This window comes from Protopterus annectens, chromosome 13.part0, assembly GCF_019279795.1.
Source record: "Protopterus annectens isolate FY-2018-M chromosome 13.part0, PAN1.0, whole genome shotgun sequence".
Classification (NCBI taxonomy): Eukaryota; Metazoa; Chordata; order Ceratodontiformes; family Protopteridae; genus Protopterus; species Protopterus annectens.
In genome coordinates this window covers 173,717,289-173,732,620 of record NC_056747.1, presented here as the reverse complement: position 1 = coordinate 173,732,620, position 15,332 = coordinate 173,717,289, and positions in this window count along the sequence as shown.

Genomic DNA, 15,332 nt, shown 5'->3' with positions numbered 1-15,332 from the left:
TAGATTTGTCTGGCATGATTTTCCTGATATCAGGCTATGCTGCCTTTGGGCCAGTGCCTCTCTCCTTCAGCAGTGATTCCATTATTTTACCCTCACCTGAGGTCAGACTGACACACTGATCAATTTCAGCCTCTATTTTCTGCTCACTCTTGTGAAAAGAAATCATATCTGCCTCCCTCCAGTGCTCAGAAACTTCCTCTCCCCACGTGGTTTATTGAAAATTAATTTCAGATGAGAACTCCTGGGTGAATCCCTTCATGTCCTTGTGCCTTATCTACCTTCCTTCATGACTTTTCAATTTGTGAAATGAGTGGGACAATCTCAACCTTTTGCTGACAAAGTATGATAGAACTATCATTGTCATTTCTGCAAATGCTGAGAAATATTCTCTTTTTAGGTTGATTTACAGCATCGTTTTCTACTTATCCCCCTTTTTTTAAAGTTACATTTTTTTGCCTTTGCTTCCTTATGTATATATAAAATATTGTCTTTCTTGAATAAACTGTGAACTGGTTATTTTATTTTGTTGTCAGTTTTGGCATCTAGTGTTCTGACTTTTTCTAGCTTGTTTTTCCATAATCTGGCACTGTACCTTCCTCCTCCTGTGTTTCATAGTTGATGCATTGATGTAGCTTCTCTTATCCTAGGAACCACAGTAACATTTTTATTTGTATATCAACTGGAGCCCAGTATGCGTGCATTATTTAACTCACCCATTCTAAACAGCTTAAGTGAACTCGCCCTACCAGAACCAAAACCTCTCTGGCTATCCAAATAGACAAACACCTCATATATGCAAAGAGATTAAACATGCAAAATGTAGAGAAAGAACAAAACCTAAAAAAAACCTACAGACTTATAAATTCCTCAGAAACAGCACTGAACTCAAAATAAAATAGGACAAAAGACCCTTAAGTCTAATTTCATGTTGTGAAAAAATAATGGAGGAGGTAAAACTGGATAAGTTATTGTCAGAACTGGATAGGTTGGGACTTGAAACCATATATCAGCATGCATTTGTTGAAAATAGATCTGTTACCATCTGTAACATGATGTTCTATAACAATATAATAACAGCTATGAATGAAAACTTGTGCTGTGATGTGATTTATATAGATTTAACTTCAGCATTTGACAGGGTCATGCACAAAGAACTGATCAATAAATTAGTACAAGTAGGTACTGATGTTCTGTTGATAAGATGGATAGCTGCATGGCATACAAATAGGACATGGCAAGTATCACACACCAACTGGACAGGTGAAATATTTGGTTACAGTCAAGGTGTCCCAGAGGGCTTTGTACTAGACCCTTATTTGTTTAGATTGTGTCTTTCAGACCTTACTTTTTCATCTGAGGTGTTCTACAGTCTTTATGCTGGCGACCTGAAATTGGGTAAACTGATTACAAGTGTTACAGATAAGGCATATCTGCAAAATAATTTGACTAAATTGACCATTTGGGCAAAGGAGTATAATATGTTGATAAATACACCAAATACTAAGCATATGATATTTGGGAGACATAAACTGAAAGGTGAATATTTAATACAACACACAGTGATTGAAACTGTAGACTCATTTAAGGACTTGGGTATATGGGTAGACTCAACATGAGTTTTTCTAATCATATCAACCAATTGGCTAATAGTTATAGAACTATAGGTTGTATAAAAAGATTTATAAAGTCTAGGAAATCAAACACAATGAAGTAATTGTTTGTTAGTTAAATTAGACCCAAACTTGAGTATGGAAAAACAATATGGAAACTCTATAGGAAAACAAGCATGAATAAATTGGAAAGAGTACAGCGGAAATATACTAAGGGCATCCATGGATGTGAAAATCTAAGTTATTATGAAAGACTAAAATATCTGTACTTGTACAGTGTCTCTTACAGATATTTAAGGGGAGATCTTATTCAGGTATATAGGGCATTTAGGGACAACTACCTCTGGGAATGTTTGGGGTTATCAAAAAGTACTAGAGAATCATCAGATAACCTGTGTAGAAGATTCTAGAGGAATGAGAAGTGTACTAATTGGTTCTCTGACAGAATAGCTGATGCTTGGAACAGACTACCAAATTACATTAAAGCAAGTACTAGTTTAGATATTTTTAAGAACAGCCTGGACATTTATTATGGGAATAAGTGTTTTGGCATATTGGCAATCTAGAAGGGCTTTAATGCCCGTGCTTGAAACATTTGTATGCATGTATTTATGTATGTAAAACAATTATAGTACACTCACCTTTATAACATCAAGCACAATAACCCCAAATTCTTCTGGTCTTCAGTAAATCCCATACTGTATCCCAGTCACAACAACCAACCAACCCCCAAAAACTGACTTTGAAACAGATAGCATCCTCACCAAATTCAGCAATTATTTCATACAGAGTTGACTCAGTGTGAATAAAATTCCTGCTCAAACTATACAAGAAACCACAACAAACACCCTCCACATGTAGAAATGTCAATAAAATCTTCTCCGTCAATCTCATACCAACTTCAACTATTAGAAGACTTCTCCACCAACTAAAACCTACCTCCTTTGCTCCAGAGAATTTGCCCGTGGAATACATAACAATGGACACTGAAGCCATAGCATACTTGCATCCATTCTAATAAAGTGATTCATAAAATAAAATTATATTTTTCTCTATGGACTATCTTGTATACTGCCACCGCCCAAAATTAGTAACTCTTCAGACATCTCCAACTGCAGTCAGCCCCACTGCCATACTCTTACGTCTAGCAATGGTTTTAGAAAAATATATCCTGTTTCAGCATCTCACATATTTCACCAACAACAACCTCTTCTACCCCACGCAACATGTTTTCTGCCCACATCACTGCACGCCTCAGTTTTTTCTCCACCATAGACCACAACAGAAACCTTGGCAGCTTGGTATCTGTTTTCCTTGACCTATCAAAAGCTTTCAATACACTCTCCTGACTTGGTCTTGATATGCACTCATGACTTGGTTTGAAAGCTACCTCAGCACGCTATCTCAGGCTGGCATCCCGATTTCTTTCTACCTGTATCAGTAGATGTTGCTCTACGATCACTTCTTGGGTCACTTCTTTTCAATATCTTCATAAATAATGTCCATAAAGCTAGTTAGCATGCCACCAAAGTGCAGAATGCTGATGACTCTACAATCATCTACGCCAAATTGGAAAAAATCTTACTTTGGAATCCCTCACCTCTATTGAAACATGGTTCCCCAACTATTCCTAAGCCATAAAAAATCCAAAGTGATACAGTTCACTCCAAACAACTCTATCCTCTGAAAACGAAATTCCATATAACGTCTCTAAATAGCATCAAAATTGAGCTGATATCCTATACAAATCTTCCAGGTGTAGTAGTTAATGAAAATCCACAGTTCATCCACCACATGAATGAAGTAGTAAAAAAGACTCCTGAAAAGATTCTTATCTCGCCTAACCAAGTCAGCGAGGAAACACCTTGTTACAGCTTTCTTGCTCCTGATTCTTCTCTATGATTCTCCCATCTTAATTAAAGTAATTAACTTCCTGTGACCCAGCCCAACGTTCTTGATCAATGCTATAATAAAATTGCTAAATGTACCACTAAGATGCCATACAAAGCCCACAAATGCCTAGTTGTTAAGAACTATGTTACTTTCTATCTTTTTCATGGCTAGTCACCCCCCACAAATTAATCGATAAATAGGAACAGCACCTCATACTTGCCAGCGTCATCCATCTTTACTCCCCATTCAGATCTCTAAATTATACAGTCATGCTGGTGACTCATTGTGTTCCTCCTCTGTTTCTACATTATTGAACTCCATACCACTGGCTATTAGGTAAAGCAGTATCAGCAAATCTTTCCAATTCAGCTCACACAATACCTCATGGACTCCTGTCAGAACTATTTTCACTGCATGCACAGCTGATAGTTCTACATCTTCTGCTTATCTTCAGTCTGCTGGTAACTAATTGTATTGCTGTTGCCCCTTCAGTCTGCTGGTAACTAATTGTGCTGCAGTTGCCCCTTCAGTCTGCTGGTAACTAATTGTACTGTTCTTGCCCTTTCAGTCTGCTGGTAACTAATTGTATTGTTGTTGCCCCTTCAGTCTGCTGGTAACTAGTTGTACTGCTGTTGCCCCTTCAGTCTGCTGGTAACTAATTGTATTGCTGTTGCCCCTTCAGTCTGCTGGTAACTAATTGTACTGCTGTTGCCCCTTCAGTCTGCTGGTAACTAATTGTACTGTTCTTGCCCTTTCAGTCTACTGTAACTAATTGTATTGTTGTTGCCCCTTCAGTCTGCTGGTAACTAGTTGTACTGCTGTTGCCCCTTCAGTCTGCTGGTAACTAATTGTACTGCTGTTGCCCCTTTAGTCTGCTGGTAACTAATTGTACTGTTGTTGCCAACAATTGTGTTGATAATGTTCACTGTTTACTTTTGTAATACTTACTGTGCTCATATTTACTGATTGATTTTTATACCTATTTAATTATGCTCTACTAAGTTTTGTGTATTCCTACGTATTTTATTTTTGCTCTATTTCTATGACTAAATGGAGCTTTTTTCCTTGGGTGTCTCTCAGAAAGGGGCATCTCTGCATTCCTATTCAAACCTACCCAATTAACAAATGCTACATAAAATGTGTTCTGTGCAAAGGTTTATTGCTTATGTGTGACATAATAGTATTTTAGGTTCATAGGTAGGTACTAGGCTATCTGCCCGAAGGCATTTATAAGCCTAGCCAGAATGTGTTGGCTTTCGCCTCCCCCTTAGATTAGTTCCCTGTGCCTCTGTCCAGCAGAGCCATTGAAGTGATCCCTGGGGTAAACTTTCTGTTTCCCACCCACTCATCAAGGTTTCTCTTGAAGAGGGTTAGCGAGGAGCTCTGCCTAATGTAGATTAGAATCTTGTTCCAGAGCATGGGAAGTCTCTGATACAGGAATCTATCCCTCCAGCACGTCCTATTTATTGTTGTGGTGAGGTTTAGATACCGGGAGTGTGTGGCTCGAAGGGATATGGTTTTCTTTAGGTGGAGCATGTCCATCAATTCTGGGTTGGACATAGCCTTGTATGTCAGGCAGAGATCACCTCTGAGTAGGCAGTATGCAACCAAGTACAGCTGGAGTTTCTTCAGTCGAGCTGTATAGGGCATCTCCTTGAGGCCAGTGATCCTCTTGGTGAGGTACTTCTGTGGTCTTTCCAGTTGTTGCAGGTGTCTTGTAAGGTACATCCCAAATGGGGCATTGTACTCTATGATGGGTTTGATGAGTGATGCACAGAGGGGCCCAATAACCTCTTTCGATCTGGATGCAAACCCTTTTGTGATTAGGTGGGCCACATAGAAGGATTTTCTAACCACTTTGGCAATGTGATTATCAAAGGAGAGGTTACTATCTACTTGGGTCCCCAGATCCCTTATTACGTCTTCCGTATTTAGGGGGCTACCACCTATGTGGTAGTTTGTGGGTACTTTGTTTTTTCCAAAGAGGATGACTATGCACTTTTTGGCATTTAGCTTGAGGCCATAGTTTTGACACTAGGCATCATATTATAGTGTTTGGAGGTTTCCAATGTCTCTGTTAATGAGATCAATGATGATGTGCTCCATAGCTTTGCAGACCAAGCTAGTCAGGCTTATAGGGTGATAGTTCCTGGGGTCTGTTGTGGCTCCACCTTTGTGGAGTGGAATAACAGTTGCTGTGTGCCACTCTGTGGTCCACATAGCCTGTGGAGAGGCTGAGTTTAAACATTGTGTTTAGGTGAGGGGTTAGTTCATCTTTGAGCTCATGTAGGACACAGCCTGGTACACCATCCGGTCCCATTGATGCTGTGTTTTTGGCTTTGGAGAGGGCTGTTTTAACCTGAGTGTCTGTGATTTCAGGGGCACTACATTCTTCTGGTATAGTTATGGCCACTTTTGGGGGTGAGAGGGAGGTGAAGTTTGCACTGAACCTGTCTGCCAGGATGTTGGCTATATTGGTTGGTTCAGTGTATTTTGTGCTATTCTGCACTAACTCTGAGCAGATCTGAGAATTGCCACTTAGATTCTTGACATAGCTAAAGAATGCCTTGTGGTTATCTTTGGAGTCTATGGCAATTTTTCTTTCGAAGCTAGCCTTGAATGATTTTATGAGGGAACGTAGTTTCTTGCTGATACTGATCAGGGATGTCTTCCCTTCTTGGGATTTTACTCTTTTCTGTACTAGTTTCCTCCTTCTATTGTATAGCTTGTTTCTGGCAGGGGTCCACCAGACTGGTTTCCTTTTCTTGGAGGAGTGAGTCTTGGTTTTGTTTGGGATAGCAAGATCCAGGAATTATTGTAGGTGCCTGTAGAGTGCATTAGTAAAGGATTTTGCAGCTTGGACAGCATTATCCTTTAGCATGGGGGCTTTGAAACTTCCCACCTCGGTCTTAAGTAACGTGAAGTTTGCTTTTGAAAAGTTTTTCATAGTGGTTTCTTTGACCGGGGGTGGTGGCAGAATGTGGATATCCAGAGTGATTAGTTTATGGTCAGATCTAACCAGCGAGGGTTTGACCTCCAGTGTGGAACACCGGTCGCCATTGTTGATGATGACTAGGTCCAATATGTTGTCACCTCTGGTGGGGGTCTTGACCAGTTGATCTGGGGCATTTGAGTTTATAAATTCTAGGAAATGTTGGGCAAGGGAGTTTGTACTTGAGTAGTTCTCCCAGTTAATGTTTGGGTAATTGAAATCACCCAATATCAGGGTGTTTGGTAGGACCTTTCTGTTTCCCATTGTTTCCAGGAATGCGGAGTGGGGGTCCTGGGACATGGTGGGTGATCTGTAGCAAGCTATAGTTTGAAGAGCAGTTTTGCCCATTTTTAGTTGCATGTGGATGATCTCTGAAGCATCGTGCTGTGCCACTAACCTGGAGGTGTGGGTATCCTTGATGAATATGGATACTCCCCCGCCTTTTGTATTTCAATCCAGGTTTTGTGGCCAAAATGTATGATATGAGTTGTCACCTTGTAGTGCTGGGGTGCTCTCTGGAGCCTTAAACCAGGTTTCTGTTACTGCACATATATCGATTTTCTCCATACTGAGGAGTGCCTCGAGTGCGTGCATTTTGAGGTTTAGACTTCTGGCATTGAGTAGCATTACCCTCAGTTTTTTGTTACTTTTGCTATTTACGGTGGTGGGTTTGTCTTTTGAGCCTTGCCTAAAAATGGCACTATGGGGATGGCAAGAGCCTTGGCCAATATTCGAAAGCCTAAGTATGACAGGTGCAAGCCATCTCTAGCAAAGCAGTGTGGCTTGTCGAGCATGTCATCCCAGGCTGATAGACACTGGATCCCCTTTGAATAACACCAGAAGCTTAGCAAATTGTTGAAATTGATAATTTTTTCTCTATACCGTGGTATCATTCTTGGTGAGGGCAGGATGCTACTCAGGGTCATACCGGCCTGGGCTACATTATCAGAGAGCTCCTCCATGTCTCTTTTCATGTAGTCCAGGGAGGTACGGCTCAGGTCATTCACACCAACATGGACAATGACAGAGTCATATTTTTACTTGTTCTGGAGTGACCTGAGTGCTTGTGATATGTGGTGGATCCTGGCACCTGACAGGCAGCTAACAGTAACCTTCTCCAGCCTAGTGAGTCAGACGTCAGTGTGCCTGACTATAGTCACCTATTACTAGTGTGTTGGGTATGTTATTTTGCCTTAAGGGCTGTGATTGTGTGGCACACTGGTTTTGTGAAGTATGTGTTTCATGGTTTGTGATGGGGGTGGAGGTTGCTTGGACGTCTGCTTTGGAGGTCTCTGTTGCTTCTGCAGATTTTTATTTAGAGTCTCCGAGTATGTTTTCATGTACTTATGTGTGTTTTTTGCCGGTGCTTTTTTCATAGGTCTGTGTGAGAATGGTGGTGTGATGCAAGTAATTCCCTTCTCTTCTTGACTGCCTGGTCCAGTCTTGGGTTGAGAGAGGTTAGCCTCCAGTTTGGCTGTATAATTGCATCTCTCGCATGTATTAGTGTTTGGTGGAAGGAGGAGAGGGATGTCTGTGTACATGAGGCAATTGTAACATTGCCTCAAAATGCCCATATTCACCAGTTGGACCGGAGAGTACACCTGAAACTGCCCTTGGCCATGCCTGGTTAGGTACAGTGAACTGTTTTACTGATTGGCTGGTAAGGTCGAATAGAGAACCTTGGCCTTCTCTACAGTATAGGGGGGTCTAGTGCTAAGGTTACTAGTGTTTGCTATGAGTTTTGAGCAAGTGCCAGTATAAAAAGTGAATGGTTTGAGTGCTTAAGTTGGAAGTTTGTCTAGTTCCAAGGGAAAAATTGAAGAGTAGACTTTGTGGAGCTGGGAATAGTTATACCCTAGCCAACCGGCGCTGCCCGGCGAGCAAAACCTTGCAAATGCATGTTTTATAGCAGGGAAATGAAAGAGATAAAAATTAGCCCAATATGGCCAATAAACTACTAATTTCTGGGCTGAAACCACTCCTCCAAGGACAGATAGGCTGCTCAAAGCTCCCTCTCTCACAGTGAACAGAGAAACTTCCTTCTATCCAAGTAAGGTATGGGCAAACACAGAAACTTGTAACACAGCCCTGAATTCAGCACTAACCTGAAAACTGGACTATAGTAGCTTAGAAAGGTGGGAAAACAAGTATATATTTTTTTTGTTTTGTTTTTTCTTTTCAGAAAATAAAGCAGATGTAATAAAACAAAACACGTTAAATGCATAGAAATGGCTATCACACTTGAGAGTGTAGCCTACAACAGTTAAACAGGTAATTTAAACACAAAAATTACTTTGTTAAAGTGCAGGCAGTAAAATAAGTACAATAAATCACAGAAACGTTAGAAAATTGGCTTTTTAGGCGGAATTAGCTAAAGGCAGCAAGAAAATGCAGAAAAATTATAATCACTCCAAAGTCTATCTTTTGTCTCTCTGCAGCTGTAGAACTCTGCAGGGCACCAGGCAGGAGCTTGCTGAGCTGTATACTAACACAAAAACCTTGCAAATGTGTGTCTTATAGCAGGGAAATGAAAGAGATAAAAATTAGCCCAAAATGGCCAATAAACTACTAATTTCTGGGCTGAAACCACTCCTCCAGGGACAGATAGGCTGCTCAAAGCTCCCTCTCTCACAGTGAGCAGAGAAACTTCCTTCTATCCAGGTAAGGTATGGGCAAACACAGAAACTTGTAACACAGCCCTGAATTCAGCACTAACCAGAAAACTGGACTATACTAGCTTAGAAAGGCAGAAAACAAGTATATATTTTTTGTTTTTTGTTTTTTTTTTCATAAAATAAAGCAGATACAATAAAAAAACACTTTAAATGCACATAAATGGCTATCACACTTGAGTGTGTAGCCTACAACAGTTAAACAGTTAATTTAAACACAAAAACGACTTTGTTAAAGTGCAGGCAGTAAAATAAGTACAATATGTAGCTGAAACAAGCTTTTTAAATCACAGAAAGGTGGAATTAGCTAAAGGCAGCAGTAAAATGCAGAAAATGATACTTAATCACTTCAAAGTCTCTATTCTGTCTCTCTGCTGCTGTAGAACTCTGCAGGGCACCAGGCAGGAGCTTGCTGAGCTGTATATGTTTTCTAACTGCATGTCTGTTTCACACAAAGATTTACTGCTTCTATGATGATATATATATATATTTTGCATATATAGTTCTTACAAAGGTTCAAGGCTTTTTTGATAGTAGTTTTTTAATCACATATGTGTTTCTCACAAAGGTTCATTGCTTCTGCATTAGTATTTTATTTGCATATGTGTTTCGCACTAAGGTTTATTGCTTCTGTGATGGTAGTTTTTTGCATATGTGGTAGTAGTTTTTTTTTTAATCCTTTTCATTTCCAGGAGCTTAATTTTGCTTGCTAGACCAAACCTATCCATAAATTGAGAACCCTCACTTTTGTTTAATATGAATCCATGGTTAAGCTAATTAGTTTTATCTGTAAACTCATGGAGCACATCATCACCAACTTCATTGATCATGGCATCAAATTCTGACTAAGCTCAACCTATTGCAATTTAGCTTTGTAAAGGGCAGGCCCTGCTTGCTGTGACTTGTCAGCTTCTTTTTGAATAGCATTCACACAGGTGACAGTGGTTACACCATCAATACTGCCTACCTTGATCTGGCCAAGGCATTTGATACCACACCACAAAATGGAAATGTTTATAAGTTGATGGCCTTACATATAAACCCCTACTTGGTAAGATAGCTAGCCAACCAGAATAAGGATAGAAAACACATCATCTGACTGGGTGATGCCTCCCCAGATAGAGAGAAGGTGACCAGTGCTGTCCCTCAGGGATCGCTGCTGTGCCCCCTCCTATTTGGCATCTATTTTTTGAACCTCCAAATTGAAGACAGTGAGCTAACAAAGTCTGCTGATGTCTGCAAGTTGGGTGTGCTTGTCAAATCCATGTTAGACACGTATACTTTCCATAAGCACCTAACTAAAGTCAATTCCTGATGTTTAGAAAAAGGGCTCAATCTAAATGCCAAGAAATATACCATCATCCCTTTTGGGAAACAGAGGCATTCTGCATCCTACTGCATTGAAAGCATACCATTAAAATTTGAATTGGTGAACAGAGGTCTGAGCACCTGGACTGATGGCTCCCTTTCCTTTAACCATCACATGGCAATTGTAGTTAGGAAATCATTCCATATTTGACCACTAATTGCTAAAGGCATCTCTTCTAGAAGCAAGGAAATCATTGTTCCCCTAAATTTTGCCCTAGTCAGACATGTATCTGGCCTGGCATATTAAAAACCTTGAAAAACTGCAAATATTCCAAACAAGAAGGATCTCTGGTTACAAAAACCTTGGCTACCAAGACAGATTGAGAGAATGTAGTCATTCTTCTTGTATTCTGTGTCATACAGGCTCCTGAGGGGAGGCGTGCCTACCTTAACGTGCCCTTAGCGATCCATTGCTTCTAGACATCCTTTTCCCTGACAAATCAAGTTATGGAGCCAGTATTAGTACCAGAACCAGAACCATAGATCTCCACCATCATCAAGGAATAAATAAACTAGATAAGTCATCGCACAGCACCTCCCCTTCCTCTGGAACAGACCCCCCCCACACACACACATATCAAGCTATATGACTCGCTGGCATCCTTCAGACATAGCTTGGACAGCTGGATGGATGCCCTTAAATATGTCCTTAGATCTGCAGGAACTACCTTCCTTGCAAAAGGAGGTACAGCCTGAAACTGTTGACAAGGTGCTCATGGCATCTGCTAAACCATGCTTTGTATATCCTGATATCTTATACATTATGCTGTTTGATCACTTGTTTTCCAAATAGTTACCCACTTTCAGACTTGAGCTATTTTCTGTCTGCATGTTTGATATCATCAAGTTCAGAACTGCTTTTTGCTGAGTACATTCTAGAACTTTCTAAGGCCTGCCCCATGAAAGGAATCAGGAGTGGTCTTTATAAATTCAGCTACCACCAAGTCATCCCAGTTTATATCTGCCATTATAAAGTCTCCCATCTATAACACCTCCCTTCTCTTTGCAGTCATAAGGATGTGTTTTGGGATTATCTTATCATGGGGAGGAATTGTCTAGATTATCCCTGTGCAGACTGTATTGCCTAGGGCCAGTCTCCACTGTGTTCCACATGCATATGTTCTTCCTTGCTTCCTGTTTTGCACTTTTACTTTGACCATTTCTCTTAAATCCATAAAGACTGTTCTTATTCCTATAAGTTGTGTATTCTTGTATGTTTACTGCCCAGTTATGGTTCTTCATATACCATGTTAGTATAATTACACAGCTGATCTGAAAATGAGTGCATCCAAGTCAATGGCCATGATCCCCTCCTTGAGATGAGGGGATAGCAGGTAACGCAGGTAGTGGTGTTTAAATATATAGAGTTTTTGTTCACAAGTGATAGTAGAACAGATTGAGAGGGTGACCGGAGGATGGTGGCAGATGCATTGGCAGCTCTGCAGGGACTGTACATGACTGCATTGGCAGAGTGAGGACTGATTCAGAAAAAAACTGCCATAGTTTAATGGTCAGTCTGTGTCACCTATCCTCACCTACAGTCGTGAACTTTGGGTAGAAATCAGATGGCTGAAAAAACAGATAGAGGTAACAGAAATGAAGTCCTTTTACTGGGTGGCTGGGCTGACTTTCCATAACAGAGTGAGAAGCCAGGCATTATGGGAGGAACATAGTCAGTTCAGGTGATATTGGCATCTTGCAAAGATGTACCCTTCATAACTTAAAAGGAAAGGTACAAGGCACAGCAAAATGATGGTGCCCAGAGTAGTGGTGTGAGACAGAGCATTCCATAGTCACAAGTCATTGGTTTTAATTGTGGTTGTAGCATCTCTGGCCCCTAAACTATCCCTCATCTCTTCAGTCTTGGTTCCCACTTAGAGTTGCACAGTTGCTCAGTCTTAACCACCTTGTAGCTGCATGGATAAAAGCAACACCCTTTTCTGATCAAGACTTCACAGCACAGGGTGATGCCTTACTGCTACAAGTTGTGCCCTTAGTAAACAGATAAACTGATGTAATTTTGAATTATTAGTAATTCCTGTGCTGGGTACACACTTAAACATATAAACATCCAACCTAGTTGGGGTCTCTGCATTAAGCAGTATATTAAGGCCTAGAATAGATAAAACACTTTAGTTCCCTTGTTATACAAAGCTTATCTGTTGAATACCATTTCCTAGAAACATGGGACTACGGAGTACCCTTATACTGTCTGCTGCCAGCTTGCTATCAGTAGACAACTTGATGTGGAACACAAACTGCCTTATGATTACTGAACCACATACTTCTATTATCCACACTGAATCTACATGTCAGGAGTATAGATACTTAATAAATATAGAACCTATTATATTATTAACACATATTGTTAGCACCTAGCTTTCACCAGCATGACACTCATCAAATAACAAGACATCTTATACTGAGGCACGTAAGAATTATCTCCCTTTGTCTCAAAGCATCCAATGCATATGTCTGAAACTCGGATTTCTCAGGGAGATACAGACACTCCCCAAGAGGCACATAAAGCACCATCACACAGAAACAATGCAACGAGAGATCTACCTGAGAGGCCTAAGCCCTTAAGGCTTCTCAGGTGAGCCACTACATACAGAAAAGCCATAGTCATGGTGACTCCATAGCAGGACAAACAGATGCACCACTCACCTGGTTGAACAAAGAAAGGGGAGCTTCAGCTGTCTCTTGGGTACCAGAATTCAACAAGTTACTAGGTCAGTCAGATTTCTTCACCTTAGGTACACATATGACATTGTTGTTGTTCATATATGTGTGAATGACCCAACACACACATCCTTGGATTACATGAAAAGAAATGTGGTAGTGCTCTATGAATACGTGCCTTGATATGTCCATGCATCTGGTCTTAAGCACCATTATTCCTTCAATGAGCAAGATACCATAGTATAAATAAAATATTACTGACTTCAACAATTGGCTCAATTATTGGGGTCATTCCACTGTGGGTCAGGCTGGAAGGAGGTGGTTGACAGTCCTACCAGTTTTACTAGTTATAGCCTATACCTCTCTCTTCAGGATTTTGTATACTGGTCAAAACATTCACCACTCCCCTAGTGTCCTTCTGTCCTTCTTCAGGTAATGTCAGTCTGCTTCATCTGCCAACCAAGCCAAATTAAATCAGGACAGTATAAATGTAGTGCTACTTGGTGCAAGAAGCTTCAATAAGAAATTACCTTCTATATAAGCCATTCTGATATTAGAAAAAATCAAAACCTGCATTATCACTGAAACATAACTCTAGTGCAGTGTTAGCAAACTCTCAATTCAAAGATTTAATGCTTAAAATTCATTCAGATCTTCTACTGATGGGATGTCTGTCACTGGTGAAGGTGTTTCCATATTCCTCAACAATTTCTTTTGACTATCTTGTGACCATGGTTGTCAGGAAATTCTTTTATTTAGCAAAGCAAATTGCAAAAGGAATATTTTCTATTTTTAAAAAGAAAATTAGTTCCTTATACTCAGCAGTCATCAGAGCAATTATTGATTACAATAACCCATTCAAAAGATGTTTCCCCTGTAAACATGTCAAACATGTTAGATACCTAAGGTTCCTAATTAAAAAGATTTACCTGAAGTCCATGAGCTACCAAGAACGTATGGAAGCATTATCCCTTTATTCAGTGTCTTACAGGCATTTAAGGGGAGATCTGTGCCTTGTTTACTTTGCCATTAAAGAGACAGTTGTTTTGGACCTTCTTTATCTCTGAAAGTGCAATAACGCTACCAGTACTAGAACAAAGGACTTAAATCTTCATCAACATACAAACAAATAGAACAGTGGAGGGACAGGTTTGTAAGTCAGTGCCTTCCAAACCTTTAGAATTGATAGCCCATGTATGTTCACTATCTTCTTTTAAACATAGCCTAGATAAATCGATTGGTATTCACAAATTAACTCTGGGATTGGCTGATATGGTCCTTTTGGAGAATGGAGGTGTGACCTGAGAGACGATACTGGCAAGGTATAAATAGTTGTAAGAGTAAATGGCCTTGGATTATCCATGAAATCTGTGTCATACTCAGAAAATTCATAAATGCTTGTTTATTGCCTTGTGGAGGTTTTATCTTTCGTTAAGAACTAGGCTAGTTACCAATCAGGGTCATTTTAAGCCAATCCAGTTTCCTTTTGGTGCTCAAATTAACATTTCCCATTTCATGTTAGATTGGACTTACCGATCCATGAGCAATAAGTGTATAAACATTAATATTTTCATCTTTAATAAATAAAATACTTAATCAGAATAAACACTGATAACAGTATTTGGAATGCTTTTCCTAGTATTTTTTTCTTGAGTATACAACAGTAAGCTTACTGGGGTTATGTGACTTGCAAAAAGCTTGGCATGCTGAAAAGAATTCATGAAACAAATGTAAAGAAAAATTTGTTTTGAGACTTTGAAGAAGATTTTTAATGAGACAAAGTTGTTTCACCCATTCTGCACATATCAACAGTCTCACTTAATACTACTTTTGCTGCATAGAGGAATATCATTCTGTAAACAACACAATTCTATCTCTTACAAATGAATTGCTTAACTCACCAAATTCCCAGTCTATGGATCAATTATTTAATTCAGTAACACTCTAAGGGTTGAACAAACCAGATGGATTTTCAAGATGTGGAATTTATTCTGTTGAATGTTCAAGCTGCAAAGGCAAGACTACATACACACACACACACACACACACACACACACACACACACACAATCTAAACTGCAGAAAAGGCATACAGTCATTGCCACAAAGACAGAAA